Raw genomic sequence first — 12,166 nt, 5'->3', positions numbered from 1 at the left:
TATCTATATCTCTCATTTCCCTACAATCCAGCAATAGACTCAACTCAACTTTTTATGACAATTCACTGAAGTTCAGTATCTGGGTATCTCTTATAAGTTTTAGGAATTAGGAAAGGTTTGCAAGTGGAAAAGCAGATGAGAGAACATGAATAGAGCCAGATATGGTGGTACATGCCTGTAATCCCAGCTACCCGGGAGGCTGAGGCAAAAGAATTACAAGTTCAAAGCAAGCCTCAGAAACTTAGCAAAGCCCTACCTCAAAATAAAAAAAATAATAATAAAAAAGAGAAAGGGCTGGGAATATAGCCCAGTAATAAAGCACCCCTACGCTTGATCCCTATTACCAGAAAAAAAGGAAGGAAGGAAGGAAGGAAGGATCCCCATTTCCAGAAAAAAAGGAAGAAAGGAAGGAAGGAAGGAAGGAAGGAGGGAAGGAAGGAAGGAAGGGAGGGAGGGAGAGAGGGAGGGAGGGAAGGGAGAGACGGGTGAGATCATTCTAGGTCATACAAATTCCATGAATATCTTCTGTAAATTCTTTCAATGGCCAAATGATTAATTTGGAGTCAGAAATTCAAATCACTCATTTTTCTCCAGATTTAAGCAATCAGATGGAACATATTTTCAAAGTATGCAAACCATGAAGGTGGCTTGCTTCCCAGTAACTACATCATTCTCCCAGTTTTGTTTTCTCATGCACGCTTGATGAGTCTCTTTGCTACATTTTTTTATACATCTAGATATTGAAGTCCATGTTTAGCAAATTATCTTTGATGATTTTTTTTTCTAATTTGCATGTCTCATGGCATTATGTAGGCACTATAAGGCAATTACCCCAGTGTTATTTTCTGATACAAGCTGAGACTTTAAAAACTTTCTAAACGAAAGAAAGGGTTTCTGCTTTTGTTGCACATCTGCAGATAATGTTTCTTCTCTGTCATAAATTGCTACAGTTTGGCAATGAGAATCATCTTGTCTCCAAAAAAGGACACATGCCTACTCATATTGACTATAATCAATTTATAAACAAACTTGCTTGTCATTTGCTTTTAAAGACACAATGTATAATAATGCCCTTATATCTGGGAAATACTATTAATCCTTGACAGCAACTAAATATATAACATATATGCAATTCATGTGCAAAGTAAATTAATTCTCACTTAAAACTGAAATTTTCTTCATCCAAGAATAATACACATTTCTCAAATTGAAACATACATTGGAGAAACTTTAGGTAACATCTAACATGTTTATCATATAGCTTTCCTCTGCTACTCCATAGCAGATTCTTGCTTATCTAAACTTTCTAATTAGGTCTCCTAAAGTTTGAGCCACACCTTCACAAAATTTTTGTTATATTCACCTATCATAAATTTCTTAATATTTTATTTAAATTAACTTTCAAAACATTTAAAAAACTTTGAAAAGGAAACTAATATGTGTTGTTTCTAATATTAAATAAATATACAAAACATTCATGTGGGAATAAAAAAACCACCCAAGCTATAGTGAAAACTTAAAGCAGTACTTTGCTTTCTTTTATTGTGGTTTTGAGACAGATACATGTTGATGGAATATGAAATCTATTGTAGTGGATACAAGCATAGATGAAAGGAGATGCTTACCCCTTCCCCCCAATCTCCTGTAGACTAGCTACTACAAACAAAATGATAAACAATTAGATTGCTACATATGAAACCGTTATAGCCAGGCTTAGAAGAAAATTTTTTGATTTTATTAAAATCTCAATCATTTCAAATATAAAATTTTGTAGGTGTAAAGGGAGAAAAGATTTGTAAACAATATCTTAGAACTTCATTCTTTCTTTTTTCAGAGCTTCTTACCATTTTTCAAAGCAGTTTATTATACCTTATCTGATTTGAATCACATAGTAAGCCAATGAGAAAGCAAGCGTGTGAGTCACAGAATCATTATCATATTTTTAGGCTTTTAAACAGCAGAAGAGAAGCAGGACATTCCCTCAAGATGAAGCTAACTAAAATACTAGTTTTCTTTTCTTGGACAGGAATTAGATTGAAAATAAGTGGTTCAGGTTGGATGAGAAAAAAGTTATCTGCCTTCTACCTGCATCTCTATTTTTTTCTTATGTTCAATTAGACAATTACAACCCAAAGCAATAAAATGTTGAAAAAAATAAAATTAATTACTACTCAAACCCTCAGCTATTCTTTTTGTAGGTTATATTCCAATATGACCACAGGTTTACTTTTCACAGCTGTTATTTCTCCTTTCTCTCTTTTCTTCCTAACATATAAGGTCTCCTACTATTACCCCCAATTTACAACTAAGGAAAATGATTAAATGAGCTGTGCAAAGTCACATGCAGGGCTGGAAAAGGACAGGACCAATACAAGAAGCCAGAACTTTTTGTACTTCATTCTGAAGTTCTTTCTACTATACCACACTGCCTCACAAAGGAAAGATGTCCCAATTTAAAAGAGAATCCACAAAAATCTAAACTTAAGAAATAGATCAATTAAGATATGATCCTTTGTTTACATAAAGATTTACCACTGTAAGAGCCCTATAAATTTTGAAAAATTTCCTTCTACATAATTAGACCTAGTCTGTAGCCTCAAGGAGCTCATATATCATTTTCCATTTTGACAGAAATCCTACAGAAAGGAGAATATTTAGAGGTAAAGACTTTGGGTCAATATCCAGTCAATCAGGAAAGAAAATACAACATCTTGGAAACTGTAATGTATACCAGTGGAGAAAAGATGATTGAAGTTAAAAACAGCTCCGCAGAAGCACATGGGTAGCCCCTGGTGCAATGCTCCTGTGCGTAGTTATGTGGGCTGTTTATGTAAGAAACCTCAGAGGATAAAGCACAGCTACAAAACATTGGTCCAGTTTTCCGTAAGCCCAGGCATAGTGAGAAAGCAGACTCCTTTTACCACCAGGCCTAAGTTCCATATTGAGACTCACATAAGAAATTTGAAAACCTGCCCTCTGACTTAAGACTTGAGAGAAAGTATAATGCATTCTCAAACTGAATCAACATCAATAGGGTGCTCATTAGAAATGAAGATTCTTAAATTTCAGTCAAGATCTATTAAATCTGAATGCCTAGAGGATGGTTTGGGAGTCTGTTTTTAAACAAGCTCTCCAAGTGATTGGCAGAATAACATTCAAATGTAAAACCCACTGATAGAAAGAAGATAGTGGATACTTAAGAATATTAATGTTTCAGCCTTTCACTATAATGTTGTTATGTCCAAATTGTCCCCTTCCATGACTGTTTACTTGGGGGAATAAAGGAAGGTATGGGTGTTCAGCAATGACAGTAAAACATATTCAGATGTGTAGGGTTGATCTAAGTGAGTTCAAAGTTCATTTCCATTCTTGGAATCCAGCTCATCAACTGCATGGAGGTCAAGGGAGCAATGGATATGTCTATAACTGATGTGGATGGAACTCTGAAGAAGGCAAAGAAACTCAAACTCATGAAACAAATTTTATAAACTAAGTTATAGGTTAAAAAAAAAGTAAATAAAAAACAAGAAGCTATATTATCTGGCCTCTTGATTCCCTCAACAAAGTACTTTCACTATCAGGGTAAAGAATGAACAAGGTGTTATGACTGTCAATTTTCAGTGAGTTCTTCAAAGTTATGGCTAACATTGGTCTTGTACAATGGCCTTCCAGGGCTAGAGGCTGTTGTTCTATATATTTGTTTCTGAATATATAGATTTAAGAAATGAAGAATAAATTTAAGAAACGAAGGAATGAAACAAGGTGATGAATACACAAGCCACCAAGAGAAACAATCTAAAACTTAAAGTACTTCATATTGCTTAAGGTACTTTTTTTGTCATATTGAGTTTTTTTGTTTGTTTGGTTTTTGGTTCTAGGGATTGAACTCGGGGTGCTTAACCACTAAGCCATATCCCCAGCCCTATTTTGTATTTTGTTTAGGGACAGGGTCTCACTGAGTTGCTTAGGGCCTTGCTAATTGGCTGAGGCTACCTTTAAACTCGTGATTCTCCTGCCTCAGCCTCCCAAACCGCTGGGATTACAGGCGTGCACTGCCACACCCACTGTGAGTTTTTAAATGATGTCTTTAAAGTAATTATGCTTGCATAAACAGAACTATCGCCCACGTCCAGCACAGCAATGGATTCAGGGTCAATCCGCATGAACTGGGCTAGCAATGAAAAAAACCACACAAACACAAAATACTTTTGGGGGGGGTCAAGGTTGGCTCTGTGACCTCACCTCAGCTCCACACTGGGCAGTGCTGGAAAGAGCAAGAGGCAAGAGAGCGAGCACACCCGAAACCCCCATATTTATTGGGGAGAAGACTTTCGATAGAAGATTCCACCCAAATAAGGCAAGGGGTAGGGTTTCGAAGGTAGAGTCTTTCTTGGTGATGTCCTGTGGTCAGCAGATTGATTGACACCTTGGCAAATCACACCCATCTCAGGTGCTGTGCGGGATCACAGGCAGAGTGCGAGAAAAGGCACATTTGCTTTGCACAGCCCAATCAGCAAGCAACGCCAGACCAGTCCCCTCATACACTCAAATGCGCATAGCTCACACACACAGCCCATGGATGGCTCCTAACACAGAACACTTACAAAAGCTATAGACTAAAATTGTCACAGTGTTGGGCTTTACAATTTTGTTAAATGAACAACTTCACTTGATGTACTTTCAGAAGTATGAAATAAAGATATAACCAGCACTTTCTGAATATTACAGTTCTAATACCCAGAGTAACAATAAATAGTATCAGTTGAGAAGTATGATCATTTTTCTGTTTCTTAGAAAAGCATCAAAATTAACATAAATTTAGTTTGTTAAAAGCAGAGTTTTATACTCTTTTTAAAAAAAATTTTTTAGATGTTGATGAACCTTTATTTTATTCATTTATTTATATGTGGTGCTGAGAATTGAGGCCAGTGCCTCACACTTGCTAGGCAAGTGCTCTACCATCCAACTCCTATCAAGTACTCTTACTCTGTAAGAAAGTGAATCTTTAAAGGTCAGAAGTCCACAATGAGTGACTGTTTAAACAAATATATTTTTTTAAGTTATAGATGGACAAAATATCTTGTTTTATTTATTTATTTTTGTAGCACTGAGGATCAAACCTAGTGCCTCACACATGCGAGGCAAGCGCTCAACCACTGGGCTATAACCCTAGCCCGACAATGAGTAACTTTAGAAATAAAGAAGGTGAAGAGTGTGAACTAACCAGAAGAAGAATTTGAAATCCTTCTTAACTCCTTGGTTGCTCCAGATTTCTTTGTCTCATACAGAGTTCTACATGTACTACAGTTTTGACATACTTAAAATTATCTGTTTCTAACTGAAGAAAAAAAATTTTCTAGAAAGTAAAATACATAAAATTTGTGGGATGTTTATTAGTGCATATATATCAGAAATTTTATAGACATGCTTTTAGATGCAAGGTAAAAACCTTCTGGTTAAAATATCCCTTGCAAGAATCCTGTGGAGTTGGTATCAATATTTTCTTTTAACAACTGATAAAACAGTGGCTCAGAGGGTAAGTGACTTGTCTGAGGACCTGCAGGAAAACACCAGTGGGGAGACTGGAACAGAAATTTTTATTTTGAAACTGATGCCTTTTCCATTATAATATGCTTACTGCCTTGGGTCTGTGGACCCCACAAAGCATTTATTTTGACTGCTTTAAGGTGTTCGGCTTGCTGGCCAAGAACTCAACATCATCTCTTTATTTCTTTATTACCTGTGAGCCAGAGTTACATCAAAGCCATTGGTAACATGAAAAATGTAACTCCTTGACCCCTCTATTGTAGAATAAAATTCCTTTGGAGTTTCAAACACACGTACTGAAGGCTTACTAAGTGTCTGGTGCTGGGGATACAATGGGTCAATAGACAAACCCTAACCTTGAGGAATTCATATTCTAGTGCAAGAAACAGGATAGCAAACACGAGAACAGACACATTCAGTGAGTGACCTAGGATTCTGAAGGTACCACAGCGTAATGGGAGGAGGAAGATGGGGTACATGACAGCTGTGACAGACAGTGTAATTAAGGAAGGCTTCTCTGAGATGTGAGTCCCTGCTGAGACTCCAATGATGAGAGAAAGAAAACTAAGAGGCAGGAACATCCTCAGTGGAATCCAAGAATAACCAAAAAGGTCAACATGGCCAGAACAGGGCGAGTGTCCCAGTACACAGTGGGAAGGTGGTATATCAAGAAAACCCACATCCATAGAAGGGCACGTATCTGCAGCAAGACGAGGAAGAATGGTGTGCAGAAGGCCAGGCTGCTGTCAGACAGGAAAGATGGCAATATGTTGGCATAGCAGGTTCTCAGCTCAACAGCTATGCCAGCATCTTGCCTCCTCTCCGGTTCCAAGTTACAGGAGCAATAGAGGCCTCAGTAGTGTTTTGTTTTCTGAGATCTCCTCTTCCACCTGAGGAAGGAAAACACAATCATTAATTGAAAATGCAAGCTTTTTTTCCTAACACAGTGTTCCTTAGAGTGTCCGATTTTAAAGACAGTTAAGCACAGGAAGGTTGTGGCTAGTTCCTTTTTTAAAAAATGGCTTTTGATCTAAAATGAACCCTCAGAATGTTTACTAACTGCTTGTGAAATGACAGGGGGAAATTCTGACAAAAATTCCAAGTCATAAAGCCTAAAGTTGATGACAGTTAATTATAGGCTATTACAACCATATTCACAGTCCACAGCACATCCCAGTGACTCATAACAATTTTATTTTTAGTCTAATAATTCTACTTGGTCAATTTCTGCCACTCAGATATACTTAAACACTATTAAACTATTACCCTACAGTGTGTAAGTTAGTTTACTGCTTCATGTGCTCTTAAAAATAATGCTCTTTTGAGCCAACAATTTCCAGCTAGAATTTACTGCACAAATACATTTGCAAAGTACCAATAAGTTGTATATCCATGAAGGTTCACTGAAATAATGTTCTTAATAGTAAAAAAACAGAAATGCCCTGAATGTTCATCAATATGATTGATATTGGCTAAGTACATTTTGACACAGTCATAAAATAAAGAGTATTTCATGGTCCTTACAAAAGATTAAGGCATAACAATAACGACACTATGTAGGATAGTGATGCTATTGTTTAAGGAAGAAGTATGAAAACACATACACAGATAGACACACACACACATATCCTGAATATACAAAAAAATTTTTTCTTGAAGGGTTCATGAGTGATTTATTCTTTTAAATGATTATTTCTCACTTTAAAAATAACTAGAGAGAATTAAAAATGTTGTTCTCTTTATACATGTTTTTATTAAAACTTAATAAATATTATTTATAAAAAAGAAATAAGCACAAGATATATTACACAGGTAAAACATTTAGCTAGAGTTCTACCAAGATACAAATAAGAGAGAAGCATACTCAGAAACAAAAGTTGAGTGTTTCCTAAGTTTGGTACGAGGTGTACACACATGCTGTCACTTGCTTACGTATATGCAATATACCGCATGTGTTTCTCATGTGGGAAGTGGGTGCCATGGTTCTATTGCACAAGACCCTATAAAACCTTGTTCTGGAATTTTTAACTGATGAGAAAGATACTAACTAATGTAAGAATATTTAGGAGTTTTTGGTTCATCAAGTATAGAGCACTGGATCAAAATCAATGCCAAATACAATGCAGACTAGTTAACAAAATACATCCAGAATCAAAAAGATTTAATTAAATAAAGTTTCCTCCAAAAGCCTAATCTTTTTTTAAAAAATATTACTAACGCTGATATTCACAACTAAGAGGTAGATACAGGTTGTGTCATTTTTAGAAGATATGTGCTACATATTTGAAAATAATAATTTTGTGTGGCCTTTTCAGATCCATTTTGCAGAGAACACTGAATGCTAGTAATTATCTGATTTACCAGATGATTCAGCAGATATTGGAGAAGTCCTATGAGCATTTTATATGAGGAATGCTTAAAGGGAAAAGACAGGGTAATGCAATAATTCATACCCTACCCTCCTCTTCCTATTTGCTTCCATACTTAAAAAGAGAAAAAACTTAACTTTTTAAGTTATTGAGTAATTTCTCTACTTACAATTTGAAAGCTTAAAGGAAGATTATCCTCTGCCCTGTTAGGGAAGCTACCACTGTTGAAACATGGCTCCTTTCTTTAATTTCTCTGTTGTATCCAGTGAACCATGGCTTCCACCAGATTACTGATAAGATGCACCCCTTCAGCACTATTTTCTTCAAAAATTCCAAAAAATTTTCTGCAAATCAAATTTTCAGCAAATCAAATTTTCTGTAAAAATCTAGCTTAATTATTAATTATGCAACAACTAGAAAACAGAATAAGTATTATGGCTACCTTAGTAGTTAAGGTTAAATTATGAAACATGCTGTCAATAAAGTGTACTGGAGAAAATTCAGGGCCCTCTTATAATTTTCTTGCTCTAAAAGATGAATTTTTTTCTTTTATATTCCAAACCTTCAGTAGTAAAACTAGCAACATTCAAAGTCTAGAATTTTTCAAATTGTTTTAACTAACTTTAAATTATTTGAAGTTAATCATTTGCTTTCCTTTATAAGTAATTGATTGAAAACCAGCAGCAAATCTAGTATATCTCAGACACGTAAAGGACAGGAGAGAGTTAGTTACACCAGCTCTAATCAGTACACAAACACAAAGAATGAGAACCAGTTAATCAACGCAACTAAAAAAGGGTACAACTAATACTCACTTATCTTTCCAAAGCTGGAACACAATCCACTTAATGTCTCATTTTTTTATAAGAGTTTTCTAAAAAAGGCTGGGGGTGAGAGCTGATTATGAATAAGGAGCTAGAATGTCCTATTTTTCAAGTAGAGTATTATGGAAAAATTTGTGGTCCAATCAAGAACATAACTGTGGGGGAAAAATAACATTCACTGAATGTGTTGGGATTGCTTTTGGGAACAGACAATTTAACAGGATGTGCTTAAAGCTACTCCCTAACTGATAGAAGCCAGATGTGTGTCTGCCTTACATCTGGTGGGTTGCGAAAAAGTAAGATTTTAGCTATACACACACACACACATAAATGTGTTTGTGTGTGTGTATGCATTATTATAATGAAGAAATGATATTTCTCAGAAATGAGCAAAGATAACATTATGGCCATTGGAGGGCTAAAGATTTAGGGAGGACCCCAGGTATTAATGTCACATTCTATATACACTTTTCATTCATATACAAAAACTGACACAATGAGGAAAAAATGGCTACTGCAAAAATATATTCAATTCACTTGTGCTAAAACATTATCATAGGATTCCTGAGAATAATTACTGGAAAAATCACAGACACTTTTACAGTTTAAAAAAAAGCAATACAGGAATGACTAAGAAAAGGAAATCATATCAGTGAGGCTTTTCAAAGTGTCTTTTCAGCAGCAAGATTGTGTACATAGATGTACAAGTGTGGATGCAGATATATGTCATGTAAAATTTTAATATTGATGCAATTCTTTCTATGGAAGAAAAATATCAAAAGTAGAATGCAACATAATTGTTTTTAATTTAGGAATTTGCATGAGATACAACTCAATATCTGCATCAGCAATCAGAAATGATCCCCAGGCTTCAACTTCCAAGGTACAGAGGAATGGGCAGAGTTAAGTTTTGATGCCCTGCCTACCTCAGCGGATCCTTGTCTTTCCTGCCGAAGGTCCTCACACTCTTCCCTCTGCCTATCTCACTCCTGTGCTTCACATTCCCCTGCCCCACACACTGTAGTACCTATCAGGTTTGTTCCTCTTCGAAGAGCCCTCATTAACACAGTTATACTACTTTACTCACTCCCTTTGCACATATTCTCTATAGGAATGAGAAAGAAGAAATCTACCCCAGCACTATAACAATGCAAGATGAACTGCAAATGGCTAATGACCTTATGCCTTCAAGGAGATCTAAAATTTTAGCTGAATATCATACAGTTTTTAATTAGAAAGTGTGGGAGATATTTATGAGGGGGATTCCCATTATACAACCCTTTGCCTGAAACAGGCCAAAATTAAACTATTTCCTATTTTCCCAAATTTATAGAAACACGGTGAAAAGCGGGGAGGAGAGGAAAAGCAACTACTTTTTAAAAATAAATAGTATATATTTAATCCTCAGGAAAATGGCAGTGATAGATATTATTATCTCCTGTTAATAAGTGATTAAGGTAACACCAAGAAGGCTTAGTTATATCAAGGAAACTGACTCAGGTCACCAACATACTAATAATTCCATTAGTTTAACACTTGCTGAGCATCTAGTCTATGCCAAGCATGGTGCTAAATGTCTACTTGCAGTAGGTTCCCAAGTGGGAGTTGGGATAAGTGTAAATTCTTGACACAGCATATATTTCCACACAGTTTGGTAAATTCTGATCAAGTTTTGCACAAGTATAATAAGAGCAAACACAGCATTGTGATTGATTATGACACTGACTTCCATTCTCCCTGAATTCACACCCTAGCCATGTGACACTGCACCTGCTAACTCTGGAGTTTGCTGTGTCACTTGCCTTAGTCAACTTGTGCTGTTGAGAGCTTTGATGCAAGCATTATCTCAGTAAGGCTGTGATGCAGTGGTTTAGAGCACAGCTGCACGACAGAACACAGTTCTCATTCCAGTCCTTGCGCGTGCTTGCAAACTGTATAATCAGCTAATTACTAAATTTATTCAAACCTTAATTTTCTACCTATCAAATGGAGACATATACTGCCTGTCTCATAGAGGGCTGCTTGAGAATCAAATGAGACAATATAGTTAAGATTTTTTTAAAAAATAATGTTCGCACAAATTTGCTACAGCAGCTATAACATAGATCTTAATAAAACCTAACATACAGCCCTTCTATCACCTCCTAGTATTTTGAATGTTGAATAAATGTTATCAAATAAATGATAATGACCATTATTATGGACTGAATGTTGGTGCCTCTCCATTCACATGCTGAAGCCCTAATCCCCAGTGCAGCTATATTTTGAGATAGGGACTCTGAGGAAGTAATTAAGGTTAAAAAAAAAAAAAAGGCGATAAAGGGTTGGGTGTCGTGGCACATGTTTGTAATTCCAGTGGCTAGGGAGGCTGAGGCAGAAGGATCTCAAAGCCAGCTTCAGCAAAAGTGAGGCCCTCAGCAACTCAGTGAGACCTGGTCTCTAAATAAAATACAAAATAGGGCTGGGGATGTGGCTCAGTGGTCAAGTGCCCCTGAGTTCAATCCCTGGTAAACACCCCCACACACACACCAAAGAAAAGGCGATAAAGGGCAGAGACCTGACCCAACAGAATTATAAAGAGACACCAGTGAACTTATAAAAAAAAAGAGCTCTCTCTTGTCTCTCTCTCTCTCTCCACAGATTGGAACTGCAGAGAAGCCATGTGAAGACATGACAGGACAGTGGTGAACTGTAAGCCAAGAAAAGAGCCCTCATCAGAAACCAAACCAGCTGGAACCTTGATCTGGGACTTCCAGCCTTCAGAACTGTGACAAAAGAAATTAATATTGTCTAAGACATTTTTCTTTTACGGCAGTTCAAACAGACTAATGCGATGAGAATGATGACGAGGCTGAAGGCCTTCTTCCAACAAAGAAACAAACCAAGGAATGCTATGTTACATTTATTTACTGGAAGTTTTTTGGGGCGTTTTGTTTTTCAAATTTTCCCTGCGAGTCACTTTGGTGTTGCTGATGTAGGCATATTGGCAAACTGAACCCAATCACTGTTTGCTTTTATGGAGGCTTTTGTTCTATTAAAATCTAATGCCCTGAGCCACTAATGCTGACACAGCAGCTTCTGGATCCAAAGACTACCAAACCTCCAAGCAGAGATAGATTCCACTGGGGGTTCCAGGAGGGAATATGGCCTGACCAGGGAAGGGAGACTAGGAATGGTCAGAGAGAAGAGGCTACTAACACTCGGGTGAGGCATGGAGGGTGGGCAGTCTGCAAAAGAGAACAGAAGTGCTAACAAGAGCTGCCCTTTGTTTCTACACTCTGCAGGCTTCATGCTAGGGGTTTATATATGTTATTACTGGATTGTTTCCAAGCCTCCCAAAGCCCTGCAAGGCAAACATCATCATTCCCATTTTAGTCTCTTTATAAAGAATGTGCAGAACTGACACTTCATAACCCAAATCTGATT

The 12,166-nt window shown here is 36.7% G+C and overlaps 1 long non-coding RNA gene across 1 annotated transcript; it reads right to left on the bottom strand.

Annotated features, from left to right (window-relative positions):
* Positions 1 to 4,203: 4,203 nt before the first annotated feature.
* LOC125610714 lies at positions 4,204 to 11,100 on the bottom strand. Its single transcript, XR_007340715.1, has 2 exons — positions 8,086 to 11,100; positions 4,204 to 6,437 (listed from the first exon to the last, which is right to left on the bottom strand). It is a non-coding gene; the product is annotated as an uncharacterized LOC125610714 (long non-coding RNA).
* Between the last annotated feature and the right edge of the window lie 1,066 nt (positions 11,101 to 12,166).

The sequence above is a fragment of the Marmota marmota genome, unplaced genomic scaffold (assembly GCF_001458135.2).
Source record: "Marmota marmota marmota unplaced genomic scaffold, marMar, whole genome shotgun sequence".
Lineage (NCBI taxonomy): Eukaryota > Metazoa > Chordata > Mammalia > Rodentia > Sciuridae > Marmota > Marmota marmota.
Note: the sequence above shows the minus strand (reverse complement) of the source record. Positions and strands in the feature narration are given on the sequence as shown.